The sequence below is a fragment of the Erythrolamprus reginae genome, unplaced genomic scaffold (genome assembly GCF_031021105.1).
Source record: "Erythrolamprus reginae isolate rEryReg1 unplaced genomic scaffold, rEryReg1.hap1 H_20, whole genome shotgun sequence".
Lineage (NCBI taxonomy): Eukaryota > Metazoa > Chordata > Lepidosauria > Squamata > Dipsadidae > Erythrolamprus > Erythrolamprus reginae.
This window is the reverse complement of record NW_027248474.1, coordinates 497,501-517,500: the sequence shown is the minus strand read 5'-3', so window position 1 is coordinate 517,500 and position 20,000 is coordinate 497,501. Positions and strand designations below refer to the sequence as shown.

General features: G+C 40.7%; 1 protein-coding gene across 1 annotated transcript in view; it reads right to left on the bottom strand.

Annotated features, from left to right (window-relative positions):
- LOC139155470 (inactive N-acetylated-alpha-linked acidic dipeptidase-like protein 2) overlaps positions 1-20,000 on the bottom strand; it is a gene marked incomplete at its 3' end in the record, with an annotated part of 100,618 nt that overhangs the window by 80,077 nt on the left and 541 nt on the right. The window lies entirely within an intron of this gene.

Below are 20,000 nucleotides of genomic sequence, written 5' to 3'. Positions count from 1 at the left end.
AACTCTTATTCTGAATCCAAGGAGGAGCTAGATAATTGATCTCCTTCTGAGCTGTCTGCCACACTCTCCTCCTCCCTGTCACTCATGTCTTCTTGGACAGAGGAGCCTTCATCAGCAGATTCCCGGGGGGGGGGGGGGAACAGGCCTGCAGCATGTGGATGTCTCCCCCACAGCCACAGTCCTTGGGGCAGGAGCTGGGCCAGAGCTAACCACAACAGGTAGGGGGTTTTTTTGGGGGGGGGAGGGTTATTGGCTGCTGCTACACACTGCTGGCTCATATTTAAGTGACAATCCAATAGGACTCCAAAGTCCCTCTGACAATTACTGGTTTTGAGCCAGGTGTCACCTAATCTGTTCTTGTACCTTTGCCTTTTTCTGCCTAAGTGTAAAATCTTGCTTTTTTTCCACATTAAATTTCATGATGTTGGATAGGGCCCATTGTTCAAGTCAGGATCTTTCTGGATCCTGAGCTGGAAAATGAATGATATTTTTTTTTACAACATTTTCCCCCTAGAGTTCTCTGCTACGAAAGAGTAAAATCAGCTGGTTTCATTTTCACCCTTTCTAAGCTATGGATTCTGTTGTTAAAAGAAAATGAAGTATTTGACCTTGAACAAAATCAGTTTCAATTATGAAAATTTCAGTCTGATCCTGATGTAGCCCAGCAAACTCATCAGCTTTCAAAGACTTGCCTCTTTTTTTTTCCTTTTTGGTAAGGCTACTTACTGTTCACAGAAACTAATTACAATTCAGCTGGTGTCAATTTCATTATCCCCAATCAATTCTCAAAGGCAGAGAAAGAAAAGGAGGCAGAAAAATAAAGATTGAAGAAACTCTCACTTCTTAAAAGTCTTCATTCCCATCACTGCTGGTATGAATACAGTGGCTAACAAATCAGCCCGTGTGTTGCAGAAAAGTGGATAAATGGATAGATACATGGTTGCTGCATGTCTTTCTGCTAATAACCAAAGTTGTTCCTGTGGACCAGTGATGGTGAACCTATGGCACGCTGAGGGCCCATGAAGTATTGTCCTATAGCAGCTCCAATGCTCATGCACACATTGGCCAGCTGATTTTTGGTCTTCTTTTTGGCTGTTTTCACCCTCCACAGGCTTCAGAAAAGCCTCCTAAACCCTGGGGATGGCAAAAAAAAATGTCCCAACTAACATGGCCAAATGGTATGAATGTATACATGTATGCTGAATAGATGGTTTAATTACCAGAAGAGCCCTTCACTCCTCCACTCGAAACAGAATATCCTACAAAAATAGACTAACAATCCTGGGCCTAGAAAGCCTAGAACTATGGCGGCTAAAACACAATTTGAGTATTGCCCACAAGATCATATGCTGCAACGTCCTACCGGTCAATGACTACTTCAGCTTCAACTTCAACAACACAAGAGCACGCAACAGATTCAAACTTAATACGAACCGCTCCAAACTTGACTGTAAAAAATATGATTTCAAGAATCGAGTTATCGAAGCGTGGAACTCATTGCCAGACTCAGTAGTGTCAACCCCTAACCCCCAACATTTCTCCCTTAGACTCTCCACGATTGACCTCTCCAGGTTCCTAAGAGGCCAGTAAGGGGCGTACATAAGTGCACTGGTGTGCCTTTCGTCCCCTGTCCAATTGTCTTTCCTTTCTTTCACTTATCATATATATTTTCTTTCTTTCATATATCCTCTCCTCTAAGTTCACTTTACCCTTATATATATATTACTACATGTCTATTTTTCTTCCTATGTATTTGTGTATTGGACAAATGAATAAATAAATAAAATAAATAAAATAAAATTAGGGTTTTATAGTTTAGATTGTACATTTGACATTTTTAATTTTTTTTGTATTTTATATTGTTGTAAGCTGCCCTGAGTCTTTCCGGACTGAGCGGCATAGAAGTCAAACAAACAAATAAGCAAAGAAACAATATTTATTATAATCCATCTGCCCTTTCCAGAGCATGCCATGGAGAACCAGTTGGCTCATGGATATGATTACAGCCATGGGTGGGCTACTTTCCCAATGAGGGGGAACGCAGTGGGGTAGCAAAAATAGAGCTCCACCCCAGAGCACCCAATTTGCACTGAAAAATGTTGAAAGAAAATACATAAGCCACACCCATGGTGTGATAGTAAAAATTTTGGTAGCCTTTCACACTACAGCGTAGTCAAAGAAGCCTGCAATTTTCTTTTCCAAGACTACTTGGTCCAGGTTGATTGGAGAATTATGAAGGTGGAAATCCATGCATTTTTAAAGTGTTTGGTGTTGTTCTGCCTGCGTGTTTCAACCACCTGTAATTACAGGGTAATTAGTCCAGGAAGACACACACCACACGCAATAAAAGGAAAACCCAAAAGTTTTTATAAACAGAAAAACAGAAATAGCTGTTTTAAATGTCAAAGGGATTTTCTGGTACACACAAGGCACAGGTTAAATGCAATCCAATTGCTCACCCAATAACTGGGAAATTGAGTCCAATTCTAAAGTCCAGAGAGTCCACACACAATCTTGAACAGCACAAAAACCACGATCTTGACGAAACAATGAATCAGATAAACTGCCATGAGGCTAAAACACCAAGCTGCACTTTTATCTGTAGCACTAATTACAGCAGCCCCACCCAACCACAGGTGGCCTCATTTTCTCTTGTAATAATCCTTCAGTTGTTGTCCCCTATGCATCACTCTATGCATGCATAGATGTGCCATTCATTCTTGTTCAGAATACAGGAATGATACAGATGATTGATCTCCTCCTGGGCTGTCTGCCAAACTCCCCTCTTCCCAGTCACTCACGCTTCCTTAGTTAGAGGAGGCTTCGTCGGCAGATTCCATCGGGAGCAAAACAGGCCTGCAGCATGTGGATGTTTCCCCCACATCCACCTGCACATTCCTTGGGGCAGGAGCTGGGCCAGAGCTAACCACAACAGGTGTTAAAAAAAACCCCGAACAGGTAAGGCTCCATTATGTATGCCTCTGAAGCAAAAGATTGTATACATAAAGGGTGTGTGTGAGAGAGTCTGAGTGTGTTTGTGTATTTGTGTGAGTGTGTATGTGTGTGTGTGTGAGAGAGAGGGAGATTGAGTATACACACGCAAAATGTTGTATATTTCTACAACGTTTTTTAAAAAAATCTGCCACATTTCTTACAGGGATGAATTTGCAAGACCTGGGTGCTCTGAGAATGTAATTTGCATTTCCTTTCTTCCTCACTTAAACAAAACCCCAAAGAAGTGTCATTATACTTGCAGTGCCTTTAATTCTTTCTGTGTTCTCATGCCTGAGAATGAAGGAAAGGAGGGAAGGAAGGAAGGAAGGAAGGAAGGAAGGAAGGAAGGAAGGAAATACTCTTTTCCTCAAGGGGAAAAAAGCAGGAGAAAAATACATCATCTTGTAAAAAATAAAGAATCCTGAAAAATCTGGGATATAATTCATTTTAGATTTATTTTTGCAATCTGCATGCAGATACATAAGACTAAAAGATCTCTGACATAAGGGTCATACCCTAGGTATTTATAAAATTACATTAATCATTACATGCAATAAAAAAAGTTTTGTTTGTTTTGTTTTGTTAATTTCATGTGGCTGCCCTGCTCAAAAAAAGTGAATCTGGGCAGTTTAACAATTGGACTGAAGTAGAAAAAACAATGGAATGAAAACCCAAACACAACAAACCCTCAGAATTGAAAAACAGAATCACGCCATAACAAAGTGAAAGCATAACAGAATAACCGAGGCCCTCCATTCCCCCCAAAATTATCCTTTAATTCCAGATGGCTTCATCTCATGTTCTGGCTTAGTGCCTGGGAAGAAACATAGAAAAACAAAAGCTGCAAATGAAAATGGGTGAGAAACTCACGCAGAGAGGAACAGAAAATGTGGCAGAGCTGTGGCTATCTTAAAAAAAAAACCTGAACAGAACCTGTTAATATTTGTATGTCAAAATGTCAAGAATATGGGGGATATAGGCACACAGCACACAGTTATACATATGCTATAGATATGTATGTACAGTGGTACCTCTGCCTAAGAACACCTCTACTTATGAACTTTTCTAGATAAGAACCAGGTGTTCAAGACTTTTTTGCCTCTTCTCAAGAACTATTTTTCAATCCATTTTCCATTTCCCGAGCCTCCAAAACTGTAATAGGAAAAGGTGGGGAGAAGCCTCCCTGGGGCCTCTCTAGGAAACAGGGCCGGAAAAGGCAGGAAGAAGACTCTGTGGGGCCAGTCTAGGAATCTCCGGGGTGGGGGAAACAGGGCCTCCACCTTCTCTGTGGTTTTCCCAATCTCACACATTATTTGCTTTTACATTGATTCCTATGAGAAAAATTGCTTCTTCTTATAAACTTTTCTACTTAAGAACCTGAGTATTGCCCACAAGATCATATGCTGCAATGTCCTACCGGTCAATGACTACTTCAGCTTCAACTGCAACAACACAAGAGCACGCAACAGATTTAAACTTAATACGAACCGCTCCAAACTTGACTGTAAAAAATATGATTTCAACAATCAAGTTATCGAAGCGTGGAACTCATTGCCGGATTCAATTGTGTCAACCCCTAACCCCCAACATTTCTCCCTTAGACTCTCAACGATTGACCTCTCCAGGTTCCTAAGAGGCCAGTAAGGGGCGTACATAAGTGCACTGGTGTGCCTTTCGTCCCCTGTCCAATTGTCTTTCCTTTCTTTCACCTATCTTATATATTCTCTTCCTTTCATATATCCTCTCTAAGTTCACTTTACCCTTATATATATTACTACATGTCTATTTTACTTCCTATGTATTTGTGTATTGGACAAATGAATGAATGAATGAATGAATGAATGAATGAATGAATGAATGAATAAATAAATAAATAAATAAATAAACCTGGTCACAGAACGAATTAAGTTCGTAAGCAGAGGTACCATTGTATGTATATAATCATTTCAGATTTAATTCCCCATACCTAATTTAAGCTCCAAAAATTTGGAACTGAACCATATCCTTGTGAGCAATTTATGGATGAAGCTTAGGACTTTTTCAAGATTACCCTCCATCATCATTGTCTTGACTATTGCAATGTGCTCTACATGGGGCTACCCTTGAAGAGTGTTGAAAGACTTCAGCTGGTACAGAATGCAGCAGCGTGTGCAATAACAGGTGTACCATGTTACGCCCGTATTACTCCAACTTTACAGGATCTGCTTTGGTTGCCAATTGGTCTCTGAATGCAATTCAAGGTGTTGGTTGTCACCTTTAAAGCCCTAAATAGCTCAGGGCCAGACTATTTATGGGAAAGTCCAGTTTCCAATTGGGAAAAAAGGACCTTGGGGATATGCTGACACACAAACATCTAGAAACTGAGCCCCATTATATCTCAAAACTTTAAAGTCCATTAACAATAGAATAGAATAGAATAGAATAGAATATGGAAGGGAAGGGAAAGGAAAGGAAGGGAAGGGAAGGGAAGGGAAGGGAAGAGAAGAGAATTCTTTATTGGTCAAGTGTGATTGGACACAGAAGGAATTTGTTTTTGGTGCAAATGCTCTCAGTGTACATGACGAAACAAATAAAATACATTCATCAAGAATCATAAAATACAACATTTAGTGATAGTCATAGGTTACTAATAAGCAATCAAATTGTACTAGGAAACAAACAAAACAATATAAATTGTAAAGATACAAGCAACATATTTATGGTTATAAGTGGGAGGAGATAGGTAATAGGAAGGATGAAGAACAGTAATAAAATCTTAGTAGATAATTTGACAGTTTTGAGGGAATTATTTGTTTAGCAGAGTGATGACATTCGGGAAAAAGCTGCCCTTGTGTTCTGGTGTGCAGTGCTCTATAGCATCGGTTTGAGGGTAGGAATTCAAACAATTTATGTCCAGGCTGTGAGAGGTCCGTAGATATTTTCACAGCCCTCTGGTAAAAAAGGTAAATGAATCTAATAAAAATAAAGGTAAATAAATTTGGTTTCCTAACATATTTTTAAAGATTGCTATTTAGAATTGCTTTAATAAGCTTTCACTTTTGTTGGTGGTCTCTATTGGGCAGCGGAGAACATTGAGTACCTTACACCAGGAGCAACTGCTTACACCAAAGAAGAGCTGCCTGTGCCCAGCTGACATTAAATAGCAAGCAGCAGTAGTTGCAGATGTTTAACAGAATACCAAATCCTAGTGCCTAACTAGAGTTTGTGCACAGGTGCAGTTGCCTTGGCTGATTAGTGGTACTGAGATATATATCAGATTGTAAGCCAACTTTAATTTCAGAGTTGTTTCTAGTTATTTTCACATTATTAAACAGAACATCTGGGCTTATTAGAAGGTGAAATACAAAGAGAAATTGATGCTTTCTGATGCTCTGCGATTCTGCCAAAATATCCCTAACTAGCGGTTTCAGGCCCCTCATGGCTACATTATACAAATCTACCTTTTTTATTTATTTAATTTAATTTATTTATTCATTTGTCCAATACAGAATAGTCATGAAGTAATATATATAAAGATAATATGTAAAAATAGAGAAGATATATGAAAGGAAGAAAATATATATGATATATGAGATAAAGGAAATACAATTAGATAGGGGATGAAAGGCACACTAGTGCACTTACGTATGCCCCTTACTGACCTCTTAGGAACCTGGAGAGGTCAATCGTGGATAGTCTAAGGGAGAAATGTTGAGGGTTAGGGGTTGACACTATTGAGTCCGGTAATGAGTTCCACACTTCGACAACTCGATTGTTAAAGTCATATTTTTTACAGTCAAGTTTGGAGCGGTTAATATTAAGTTTGAATCTGTTGCATGCTCTTGTGTTGCTGCGGTTGAAGCTGAAGTAGTCATTGAGCGGTAGGACGTTGCAGCATATGATCTTGTGGGCAATACTTAAATCGTGTTTTAGGCGCCGTAGTTCTAAGCTTTCTAGACCCAGGATTGTTAGTCTATTTTTGTAGGGTATTCTGTTTCGAGTGGAGGAGTGAAGGGCTCTTCTGGTGAAATATCTTTGGACGTTTTCAAGGGTGTTGATGTCCGAGATTTGGTATGGTTTCCAGACGGATGAGCTGTATTCAAGGATGGGTCTGGCAAAAGTTTTGTAGGCTCTTGTGTAAGATTGCTGGAGCAGAAGCTACGTAGGATCAGGTTAACAACTCTAGAAGCCTTTTTGGTGATATTGTTGCAGTGGGCTTTGGCATGGCAAAAGCATGGCAAAAAATGATCAGTTTTAAAAAGGTTGCTAAGGCCTGTATGAAGTGTGGGCCATAGGCTGGTCAACACTTTGTTAAATCTATGGCTAGCAATATATTCCGCAAACATTTGGAAAACTACTAGAAATTTCTACATCCATTTGATGTCATGTAGCAATCATCTAGAACAGGGCTGTCAAACTCACGGCCCATGGATTGGATGTGTCATGCGCTGGCCACGATACATCACGTGAACACAACATGATGCAATGAGTTTGATACCCATGCTCTTTTCACATCTAGCTGACCGTGATACCTCTAGCAACTCATTAACCTTGATCTCGTTCTGGTTTCTGGTAGAAGTTTAGTAATTACAAATAACTCTCATTAAATGCATCATTTCATGAATAAAGCAACTCCGTTTATTTCTCTGCTCTCCTGTATTTCAACACATTCCAGACATCACACGGTCCGTTATCTCTCTCTTAGCCGCATTTCTCACATTCCTTTTCCTGCTTCACTTAGACAAGATTTATTTTCTAACTACATAGCTTTAAAAAGACAGCAGCACTGACTAAATACAATACAAAATACTTTGGCTTACTTTAGTGTGGCGAAAACATCAATATTTCTTTTCAGCAATGTTGAAACTCTACCCTTCTTCTCCACTAGCCCCCTGACGTGCCAAATACCTCACTACAATATTTAACCCTTTCCTCTCCTTAATATCTGCTTCCAGACCTTTGCTCTCTATGTTTCTGAATCCTTCTGAATTTAGGATTAACCCAGCGAGCATCTGATTCTCCCTCACTAGATCCTGAACTCATAGCCCCATCCTGTGGCTGGCCTCCCACCTGTTCTACTACCTGTAACCCCGGGCCTCCCACTACTTCATAAACACTATCTGAATCCAAGTCCTCAATATCTTCATCATCCTCCAACTGATCAAGAGTATGTACAACAGATCTGGCTTGATTTTTAAGCAGAACCAAGTTTGGTTAGTATTGGGAAGGGAGACTACAGATTACAAGGGCAAGCTGGGAATTCAGACTGTTAAGAATATGGCATGGATGAGTCTATTCAGGGATGGTTCCCAACTTACCATGCAGTACTGGATTTCAGCTTCTGCACGTGCTCAGAAGTAAAAAAAATAAATAAAAATGGTGGTACCCACAGAGCGGCGCTGACTGATCTGGTTTGGTGATGTCATCATGACATCACCTGCAGGTCACTACCAGTTTGGGCAAACCAGTCCGAACTGGGAAGAGCCCACTCCTGAGTCTATTCAATCAGCAACATTTGAGTTTGACCTGAAAGAGATCTTATCTTTATGAATTATTTCTTATAATATTGTGCAGTGCAAAAGCACAAGAAATCTAACATATAAGTGTTTATTTGCTGAGTTGGCCTTACTTATGAGAATGTCAGGTTTTTATTTTCATATGTTTGTGACTATATGTATGTCTTGCAGATAGTTGGTAACAAATTAAATCTATCCAAGATAGTACCCGAACTCAATTAGTATTGAACCTTATACACAGTAGCCTCTTAAGTTCACTTGCTATTGCTTTTTAATTAATAGCGCTCTGAGACAAATAAAAAAATGTGCAAAACACAAAATTAATAGGGATGGTGATTGTCAAAGGGGAAAAAAAGAACCCATGAAAAGGTCTTTAACAAAAAAAGTGAAATAAAAATGACAAAGAAGAAAATCTTACAAAATGCTATACTTAGCAAGTTTTAGGGGAAAGTAGTGGATTACTTAAATATGACTGTGTGACAAATGCTAAAATGTTCAGAGGATAATATTATTTTGAATTATATACCTTGTGTATGGAATTTGACAATTGGACAATGGAAATGGATTTTCTGTGACTTTACTATGGCTAAAAGACTGATATTGCAGCACTGGAAAGATAAATGTATAGTTTCATTTATTCAATGGGTTGAAGACTTGATTACACTCGCTACTTGTGAGCAGATTGCCTATAGACATAGACTTCGTGTAGCTAAGTGAAATGAAATATGGAACTCATTCACACAAAATACAGTAGATTTTTAAAAAGATAGTTGCATAAATGTATTAGGCATATATATGTACTTGAGTAATATTTGCACTAGGCAGGTCTATATAGAATTGTAATTATTGTTATAATGACATATCGTGTTACATTTTCTTTTTCTTCTTTGTCATATTTCTTCAATAAAGAGCAGTTTAAAACTATAATTTCAGACCCAGTTACCCCTGCTACATTTTCCTTCCCATATACAACAACCAGCATGTTGGAGTGATTATTTAAAAAAACCTTGGTGGGGGGATTAACTAAAAGCTTTTGTAAAAGTATGTAAAATCATGGTTAAGATACATTAGGGGGTGGGATAGCCATGGAAAATCAGTTGTGATTTTAGTCTCACAATCCTCAACGGGTGACAGATATAGAAAAAAAAACCTGGAAGGTGGGTTTTTTTAAAGTCATTTAAAGCCAGGTTTCTTAGAGGTCAGTAAGGGGCATGCATAAGTGCACCAATATGCCTTCCGTCCCCTGTCCAATTGTCTCTCCTTATCTCATTTATCTTTTCTTCCTTTCAAATTTGTTCACCTATACGTTTATATCTTTTCATCTATTCTTTTCTTTATTTATATTACTACATATCTATTCTCTTCAATGTGTATTGGACTAACTAACTAACTAACTAACTAACTAACTAACTAACTAACTAACTAACTAACTAACTAACTAACTAAATAAATAAATAAATAAATAAATAAATAAATAAATAAATAAATAAATAAATAATGACGGCAGAAAAAGACCTCATTTGCTGGCTGGGGAATTCTGGGAGTTGAAGTCCAAATATCTTCAAGTTGCCAAGTTTGGGAAACACTGATCTAGATCAGTGATGGCAAACCTATGGCATGAGTGCCACAGGTGGCACATGGAGTCATATCTGTTGGCACATGAGCAGTTGCCCTAGCTCAGGTCCAACATGCATGTGTATGCTGCCCAGCTGATTTTTGGCTCACACACAGGCTCTGGGAGGGTGCTTTTGGCTTCGAGAGAGCCTCCAGTGGGATGGGGGAAGGTGTTTTTACCTTCCTCTGGCTGTAGGAAAGCCTTTGTAGCCTGGGGAGAGCGAAATATGAGCCTACTGGGCCCTCTAGAAGTTGGGAAACAGGCCATTTCCAGCCTCCAGAGGGCCACTGGGAAGGCAACGGAAGTTGTTTTTGCCCTCCCCAGGCATTGAATTATGGGCATTCGTGCATACACGACAGCACACACCCATGCTCTTTCAGCACTTGAGCAAAAAAAGGTTCTCTGTTCTGGTACAAATCAACTTTTCCCAGTCAGATAACTCAGCACAATAAGATATCCCAGATCATTTTATTACAGGAATTCTCGCAATAACTCAGAGTTATGATGCGATTCTTCTGCAGTATAATCTTTCCCATTGTGCAGGGAAAAAGAGGTTGAGTTGACCCAGGCTCTAAGTGTAGCATCTACATGCTGGCTGGCTTATTGAGAGAGTGAAGACAAAGACCCTCTGGAATGTTCTCTCCAATTACCCCTCATCCCGAGTCAGAGCCAATAGGAATACAAAAATGTGGTCACATGTAGAACTATATTACCCAGAGTGCAATTTCACTACATTTCCCCATATGCAATATCTTAAAGAGACATGCCTAAATACAGTCCAACTATCTCTGTCTCTGAGGACAGCACATTCTCCATCTCTAATCTAGATCAAACCTAAAGATGGATAATCCTGAAAAAGTGGCTAGTGTCAAGCCATTCGCTAAATTGAAATCAAACCACAAGTAAAGTATGCAGAACTTCAGGTAGGGAATTAAGTAAGGGATAAAAATACACATGCATGTACAAACATACACCATATTTTTGCCTGGTGTCCAATATAAATTTTGAAAAATATATGTTTATTATAATGATAAAAAAATAAATTTCTGGAAACTTAGGTTGCTTAGTTTGAATGATTTTGTAAATTAATGCTTTCCTATTTCTGTATTCTTGTTTATTTCACTAGCTCAGGATTTTAATTTGCTAGACAAAAATGGCATTTTTTTTCTCTCCCATAGCTCATGGAAACAAAAGCTCCTTTGGTACAGATTAGTTTGCTTAACATCACATTACTCAAACGGCTTATTGGTTTAATCTAGTTTCCAGATTTGCAAAATGCACTGAATCATAAACTAACCAAACCACTTTCTGGATTAAGACAACATAAGCCACATCACAGTAAGCCAGCCTAACCCTTTCCAGATTAACGAAAGGGAGCAAGTGGTATGAATGAAGTTGTTAAATGGCTTGATTAAATATGCAGTGCATATATTATACCAAAAACAGACATATAAACTTCTGAATACGTAGAATGTAGCTTGACATAGTGAAAAATGCAATGCAATATTACACTTAATCATCACACACCCAATCAACAATTCAGACATTCAACAAGGCTAAGTGATAGACTGTGGCATCTCCAGAAGAATTTCTAAAAAGGTCCAAGATAGTGATGGCGAATCTTTTTTTCCTTGGATGCCGAAAGAGCATGTGTGCATGCTATTGCACATATGCTAATGCCCACACCCATAATTCAATGCCTGGGAAAGGCGGAAACAGCATCCCCCATCCCCAGAGGTGGCATGTTTCTCAACTTCAGGTGGACTCAGTAGGCTCGTGTTTTGCCCTCCCCAGGCACCAAAAGCTTCCTTGGAGCTGAAGGAGGGTAAAAATGCCCTCACCCATCATCCTGGAGGCTCTCTAGAAGCCAAAAATGCCCATCCAGAGCCTCTGTGCAAAAATAAGCTTGTTGGAGCACATATGGTTCTGCGTGCCACCTATGGCTCCCGTGCCATAGGTTCGCCATCACTGATCTAAGATGTATCAGATGTAAGCAACCAGAATCATTTGTAAATAGTCTTAAGCAGTGTTCTGTTGAGCTCTCTGGTAGAATCCTCCCGAAAATGCACAGATACAAATTTCAGACACACACACGTTTGAAAATTCAAAACAATGTTATTTATACCGAAAATTCAAATAAACGAAGCCCTCTTTTGGTATACCAAAGAACACTCATCTCCAAATAAACTGGTAATTTGTACAAGTTCCTTATCAGTTCTGAGATACTTAGGTTGCAGCTGTGAGACAATTCACATTCCTTCTTCTTTCACAAAGTGAAACACACTTTGCTCTGGTTTAGGTTCAAAGCGGGGGGAAATCAGCACACAAAGGTCGAAGTCAGCAAGGCAGGCATGAAACACAATGATCAGATAATCCTCCACAATGGCCAAACCCACAGGCTGCTATTTATAGCAGCCTCACTAATTACCACAGCCCCCCCAACCACAGGTGGCCTCATTTTCTTTGATAATAATCTCTCAGTTGTTGCTGCCTATGCATCGCTCTCTGCATGCGTGGCTGTATCATTAACTCTTGTTCTGAATCCAAGGAGGAGCTAGATAATTGATCTCCTTCTGAGCTGTCTGCCACACTCTCCTCCTCCCTGTCACTCATGTCTTCTTGGTCAGATGAGCTTTCATCAGCAGATTCCACCAGGAGCAAAACAGGCCTGCGGCATGTGGATGTCTCCCCCACATCCACAGTCCTTGGGGCAGGAGCTGGGCCAGAGCTAATCACAACAATCAGTAGCTTCATTATTAGTCACCTATGTTAAAAGAATCTCTTCAGACTAACTTCATTCCCTTGGGAATGGTCAGATAAGACTTCAGGGATTCTTGAGTGAACTTTCAGTGATGCACGGATTCTAAGCTAAATCCTTTTTTAACACTTCCCTCAATTCCATCTGGAGATTCCACACAAGATGGTAACCACAATAATGCGATTGAATCTCTGCTCTTTGTAAAAGATTCCTTTTTGTATAAAATGAGAAGGGCTTCAGTTTACCTTGAACTTCACAAAAGTGACAAGATAAGCCCTCTAAGGAAAAGCTACGTTTAATTGTACAAAGTATTAATTTTCAATAACCGACCTTTTTTTTTTAATTCCTTGGTTGGATAATTGAAACAAGTTGACCTACACCAAATTCAACAACCTGTAAACCAGCCCCAGAAACATTTACATTTATAAACAACAACAAAAGTGAGAGGTTTTATTTTCTAGCAGCCAGCGAGAAGCAAGATGACAGCAAATCTGAAAGTTAAAGAAACAAAGGACAGAGAAAAACAGACCAGCAAATAAACCACTGCGTAGAGAAGTAGGAAAACAAACTACAAGAAGATATTTTTTAATAGCATGTGTTCGTGAATCACAGCAGTTACTGAAATCTTTGAGGATGGCTTCCTTTATTCAATAAAGATTATTTATCTGTAGTCCCTGAGTTTCTTCTGAATAGTCCAAAGGGATTTATTTCTGCCTATGAGATGAAACTTTATATCTAGAGATATTGCTATGAAGATTCACTCAGCACCGTTCGATAAATCTTGGCACTGTTTAATCAATGCATTCCCTACCCAACCTATTGTAGAGTGGCTATGTTCCCAAATACACTTAACCTGATCACTGAATAAATCCATTCCTGAAATTGCACAATACATTTTAGCACTATAGCTAAGCAAATAGGATGGGATTGCGCAGCACGCTTGACAAAGACACATCTTCCAAGTTAACACTAATCAAATCAATACTGTGTAGATGTTCCAAGCAAATCTTTAATGGACTTGGTTAGATGCATTTTTGTAAGTGTAGCCTAATTTCCTCCATAAAAGGCCAGCATTACTTTTGCAAAATGTACTTCTGGAAAAAGAACAATTATTAAACAATGAAATTAATGCAAAAAGCCAATAAATAAGCCATTAAGTAGAAATATTCAGTGGCAAATACATTGATAGAACTCATTTGCCTGTATACTGTATACAGTGATGCTTAAAAGTTTCTGAATCCATTTGAATTCTCAATGTTTTGCAAATGGGATAAGAGTCTTATGCTGGAATATAGTGTTTGCTTTTTGCCAAGCATAAGATTTCTCATCCACTTCAAGATGTTCTTTTTTGGTCTCATTGGTTCACAGAAGATTGTTGCAGTATTCTTCTGGTACAGTATATCTACAAGATATTTTGGAAATCATAGACGAGATACAATCTTCTTTTTGAAGAACAGCAGCTTTTTCTCTGCCACCTGGCCCTGCAGGCTATTGCTGTTCAGTGGCTGATTGATTGATTAGTGAGATTGATGAGATTTATATTGCACATAGAAACATAGAAGACTGACGGCAGAAAAAGGCCTCATGGTCCATCTAGTCTGCCCTTATACTATTTCCTGTATTTTATCTTACAATGGATATATGTTTATCCCAGGCATGTTTAAATTCAGTTACTGTGGATTTACCAACCACGTCTGCTGGAAGTTTGTTCCAAGGATCTACTACTCTTTCAGTAAAATAATATTTTCTCATGTTGCCTTTGATCTTTCCCCCAACTAACTTCAGATTGTGTCCCCTTGTTCTTGTGTTCACTTTCCTATTAAAAACACTTCCCTCCTGAACATTATTTAACCCTTTAACATATTTAAATGTTTCGATCATGTCCCCCCTTTTCCTTCTGTCCTCCAGACTATACAGATTGAGTTCATTAAGTCTTTCCTGATACGTTTTAAACTTAAGACCTTCCACCATTCTTGTAGCCCGTCTTTGGACCCGTTCAATTTTGTCAATATCTTTTTGTAGGTGAGGTCTCCAGAACTGAACACAGTATTCCAAATGTGGTCTCACCAGCGCTCTATATAAGGGGATCACAATCTCCCTCTTCCTGCTTGTTATACCTTTAGCTATGCAGCCAAACATCCTACTTGCTTTTCCTACCGCCCAACCACACTGCTCATCTATTTTGAGACTGTCAGAAATCACTACCCCTAAATCCTTCTCTTCTGAAGTTTTTGCTAACACAGAACTGCCAATGCAATACTCAGATTGAGGATTCCTTTTCCCCAAGTGCATTATTTTACATTTGGAAATAGTTTAGTGAGATTAGTGAGATTGATGAGATTTATATTGCATATATTGGCACATGGCAACTCAAGGTGGCTTACAAGAATATAAAAACATCATATTAAAAAAAAACCAATAAAACTAATAAAAGAGAGAATCCTATAATAAATTAATAAAATAATAAAATAACCCTCCGCCGAGGCGACAACACATCATATGAGCCATTTAATGGGTGCATCCTTCTCTGACTTCCCCAGGCCCCCTGGCTAAATCAGCTCTTCAGTGCCTTCTAGAAGAGTGTCAGAGTTGGCCATTCTAATCTCTGGGGGGATGGTGTTCCAGTGAGATGGAGTCACCACAGAGAAGGCCCTTCTTCTGCATCCCACCAGGTATATCACCCTAGGGCAGAGGTAGACAAAGTTGGCTCTTCCATGACTTGTGGACTTTAACTCCCAGAATTCCTGAGCCAATCATGCTAGCTCAGGAATTCTGGGAATTCTGGGAAGTCCACATGTCATAGAAGAGCCGACTTTGCCTACCCCTGTCCTAGGGGATGGGACCTGCAGCATTCCTTGCATTTTGCACCAACTGGAGCTTTCAGATACTCTTCAATGGCGGCCCTATGTAGAGTGTGTTCTAACAGTCAAGACAGTCAAGTGATGGCGAACATTTTTTTCCTTGGGTGCCGAAAGTGCATGTGACTGTACTGTTCTGGTTTCTGGTAGAAATTTAGCAATTACAAATAACTCTTATTAAATGCATCATTTCATGAATAAGGAAACTCCATTTATTTTTCTGCTCTCCTGTACTTCAAACACATTCCATACAGCACTCGGTCCGTTATCTCTCTTAGCTGCATTTCTCACATTCTTCCTTCTGCTTCACTTAAACAAGATTTATTTTCCTAACAGCATAACTTTGAAAAACAGTAGCACTGACTGATAACAATACAAAATACTTTGGCTTACTTTAGTGTGGCAAAAACACATCCATTTTTCCTTTCGGCAACGTTGAAACTGCACCCTTCTTCTCCACTGACCCCCTGACGTGCCAAATACATCACTACAATATTTAACCCATTCCTCTCCTTAATATCTTCTTCCAGACCTCTGCTCTCTACATTTTTGGGCCCTTCTGAATTTAGGGTTAACCCAGTGAGTGTCTGATTCTCCCTCACTAGATCCTGAACTCATAGCCCCATCCTGTGGCTGGCCTCCCATCTGTTCTACTACCTGTAACCCCGGGCCCCCCACTAATTCATAAACACTATCTGAATCCGAGTCCTCAATATCTTCATCATCCTCCAACTGATCAAGAGTATGTACAACATGTACTATCTCACATGCATGAGTGGGTGCGGGGGGGGGGGGCACGGGGATGGCAAAAAAAACCCCGGAGGTCCTCTGAAGGCTTGAAACAGCCCATTTTCTGCTGGGCTTGGTAGGCCCATTTTTTGCCTTCCCCTATCCCCCTGGCGATTCTCTGAAAGCCAAAAATGCCCTCTGGGTGAGCTGAAAACCAGCTGGCCGGCACACACATGCACATTGGAGCTGAGTTAGGGTAACAGCTCACATGCCATCAGATATAGCTCTGCATGCCACCTGTGGCACCCGTGCCATAGGTTTGCCATCACTGGACTAGGGCATGAGTGACTGTGAGTATGGATGGTGGTTTCATGAATACCAACATTCACCAATGTAAGAGAAGCCTTAAGCTTTTCTAGATATTACTTGTATTTTAGACCTTCTGAATTATTAGATGTCTTTCTCTTATTATGGTTATACAGTGATCCCTCGATTTTCGCGGTCTCGATTTTCGCGAAACGCTATACCACGGTTTTTAAAAAAATAATAATTTAAAAATACTCCACGGTTTTTTTTTCTATTCCACGGTTTTTCCCACCCGATGACATCATACGTCATCACCAAGAATCACTTCTCTGTCTCTTTCTCTTTCTTTCCTGTCATTCTCTCTCTTTCTCTATCTCTCCCCCTCTTGCTCTCTCTCTTTTTCTCACTTTCCCTCTCGAGCGGCGAGCGGGCGGGCGGCGGGCAGGCGGGCGAGCGGCGGGCAAGCGGCGAGAGAGAATGACAGGAAAGAACGGGCGAGCGGCGAGCGAGCGGCGGGCGAGCGAACGGCGAGAGAGAATGACAGGAAAGAACGGGCGAGCGGTGAGCGAGCGGGCGGGCGAGCGGCGAGAAAGAATGACAGGAAAGAACGGGCGAGCGGCGAGCGAGCAGGCGGGCGAGCGAGCGGACGGGCAGGCGAGCGGACGGGCAGGCGAGCGGGCGGGCAGGCGAGCGGGCGGGCAGGCGAGCGGCGGGCGAGCAGCGAGAAAGAATGACAGGAAAGAACGGGCGAGCGGCGAGCGAGCGGGGCGAGCGGCGAGCGAGCGGGCGAGCGGCGGGCGAGTGGCGAGAGAGAATGACAGGAAAGAATGGGCGAGCGGCGAGTGAGCGGGCGGGCGAGCGGCGGGCGAGCGCGAGAATGACAGGAAAGAACGGGCGAGCGGCGAGCGAGCGGGCGGGCGAGCGGCGGGCGAGCGGTGAGAGAGAATGACAGGAAAGAATGGGCGAGTGGCGAGCGAGCGAGCGGGCGGGCGAGCGGCGGGCGAGCAGCGAAAAAGAATGACAGGAAAGAACGGGCAAGCGGCGAGCGAGCGGCGGGCGAGTGGCGAGAGAGAATGACAGGAAAGAACGGGCGAGCGGCGAGCGAGTGGTGGGCGGGCGAACGGGCGAGTGGCGAGCGCCTCCACCTGCAAGCCCTTGCGGGGCCATGGAAAAAGGGTGCGCATGCGCAGATGGTGTTTTTACTTCCGCACCACTATACCACGGAAAATCGATTATCGCGGGAGGTCTTGGAACGTAACCCCCGCGATAATCGAGGGATCACTGTATTCAATCAGTCCTTATTATGGTTATATTCAATCAGTCCTGAAAATGGGAGTCTAAATTGTCTCCATTTGTATAAAATTATGCCTGACAGTGAACTGGTGGAATCTAACACTTAGGAAATGCTTGTGTAATCTCATTTGGTTTAACCATGACATGCTTTAATATACTTGGGTTGTGAAAACCAAATTTTGATCATGAATATCCAAAATGATCTTCTTTGAACAAAGCATACCAGTACTCACATTTTTACAATCATTCCATTGATTGTAACAGCTGATTTTAATTTCCCCTTCAAGTGAAGTGATAATCCTAGAGTTTATATACTTTTATTGTGCATAAATACTGTATGTAGCTTTGGATCATTTTCCGCAATAAGTAAATGAGCAAATAAAATATAGTGGTACCTCTACTTTTGAACTTAACTCATTCCGTGACCAGGTTCTTAAGTAGAAAAGTTTGTAATAAGAAGCAATTTTTCCCGTAGGAATCAATGTAAAAGCAAATAATGTGTGCGATGAGGAAACCACAAGGACGGTGGAGGCCCTGTTTCCATCCAGGAGATTCCTAGAGAGGCCCCATGGAGGCTTCTCCCTGCCATTTCCAGTTACAGTTTCAGAGGCTCGGGTTTGTACGTGAAAAATGGTTCTTGAGAAGACGCAAAAATTTTTTGAACACCCAGTTCTTATCTAGAAAAGTTTGTAAGTAGAGGCATTTGTAGGTAAAGGTACCGCTATACTTTTGATTCATTTGTTTTAATTGGGTTCCCTTTATCTAATGCTTATGCAGAAAGCAGATAATTATAAGTCATATTTTTGTAGAAATACTGAAAGATTCAAAAGGATTCACAAACCTTTTACAACACCTACAGGTATTCAACAGGTCGTTTCTATTGATATATATATATGAAATTGATTTTGACAGTACTAAATTAATTTCCAAAACAGAACACTACAGCAAAAGAATAATCATGGAAGCCATCGAGATAGAAAAACATCCCCAAAATATGAACAAGCGGGATGATACCTCCCGCCTACCAGACATCTGGAAATCAGCCCTCATTAACAAACGTATCCCAGCCATAGAAACTGAAACCAGACTCAGAACACACATTGTAAAACAATCAAGTAGCCTGCAAGTTCCAACTACTCAGGATATCACGCGTAATCCACAATCATTAACTAATCAGCATACCTCAGCTACATCAACGACCCCAGGTGTTACCCCACTGACTCACCAGGAAGTTTCTACACAACAGGCAATTGCTGAGACAACAAACCAAACCCAGCCACCAGTATTTATAGAGAGAAGGCAGCTCAGGTCTCGCTGTGTTCGCCCTAGAACAAGGATAGAAGCACCAGCCTGAAGATGATGAGTGGGACCTCGTCGAAACGTCGCCAGAAATTTCCAAATCCTACACGGGAAGAAACCCAAATATGCCAAGACCGTCATACCTGTACCCGTGAAAATCTATGAAAACACACACACACACACACATATGTGTGTGTGTGTGTGTGTGTTTGTAGATTTTCACGGATATATATTCTCACAATGTGAAAAATATCTTGCTGGAGAAAACGAAACATTTTAAATCATCCAATGCCTGATAAACATATAGTAGTCATATATCATCTTCCACTGGTGATCATTTCTGCCCACAGATTTGGTTAGAAATTTTGAAATTACCCTTTAAGCTACGATTAAAAAGTGATGAGGAAAAGATACAATCCTCACTGAAAGAGATATATTATCAGACTTTGGACCCAACGTGGCCGCTAAATCCTGTTTCTCTCCATTCCGAATCCCTTATTTTTGGCAGAAGATTCATACTCCAATCTACCTGATAGAGGTGTTGCTGCAGGGATAAAATGAAAAATACCTCTGTAGAGATATTTTTCCTCATTTTCCTTGATCCCCTATAGAACAGGTGAAAGATAAACACAGTAATAAATAAAACAAGATAT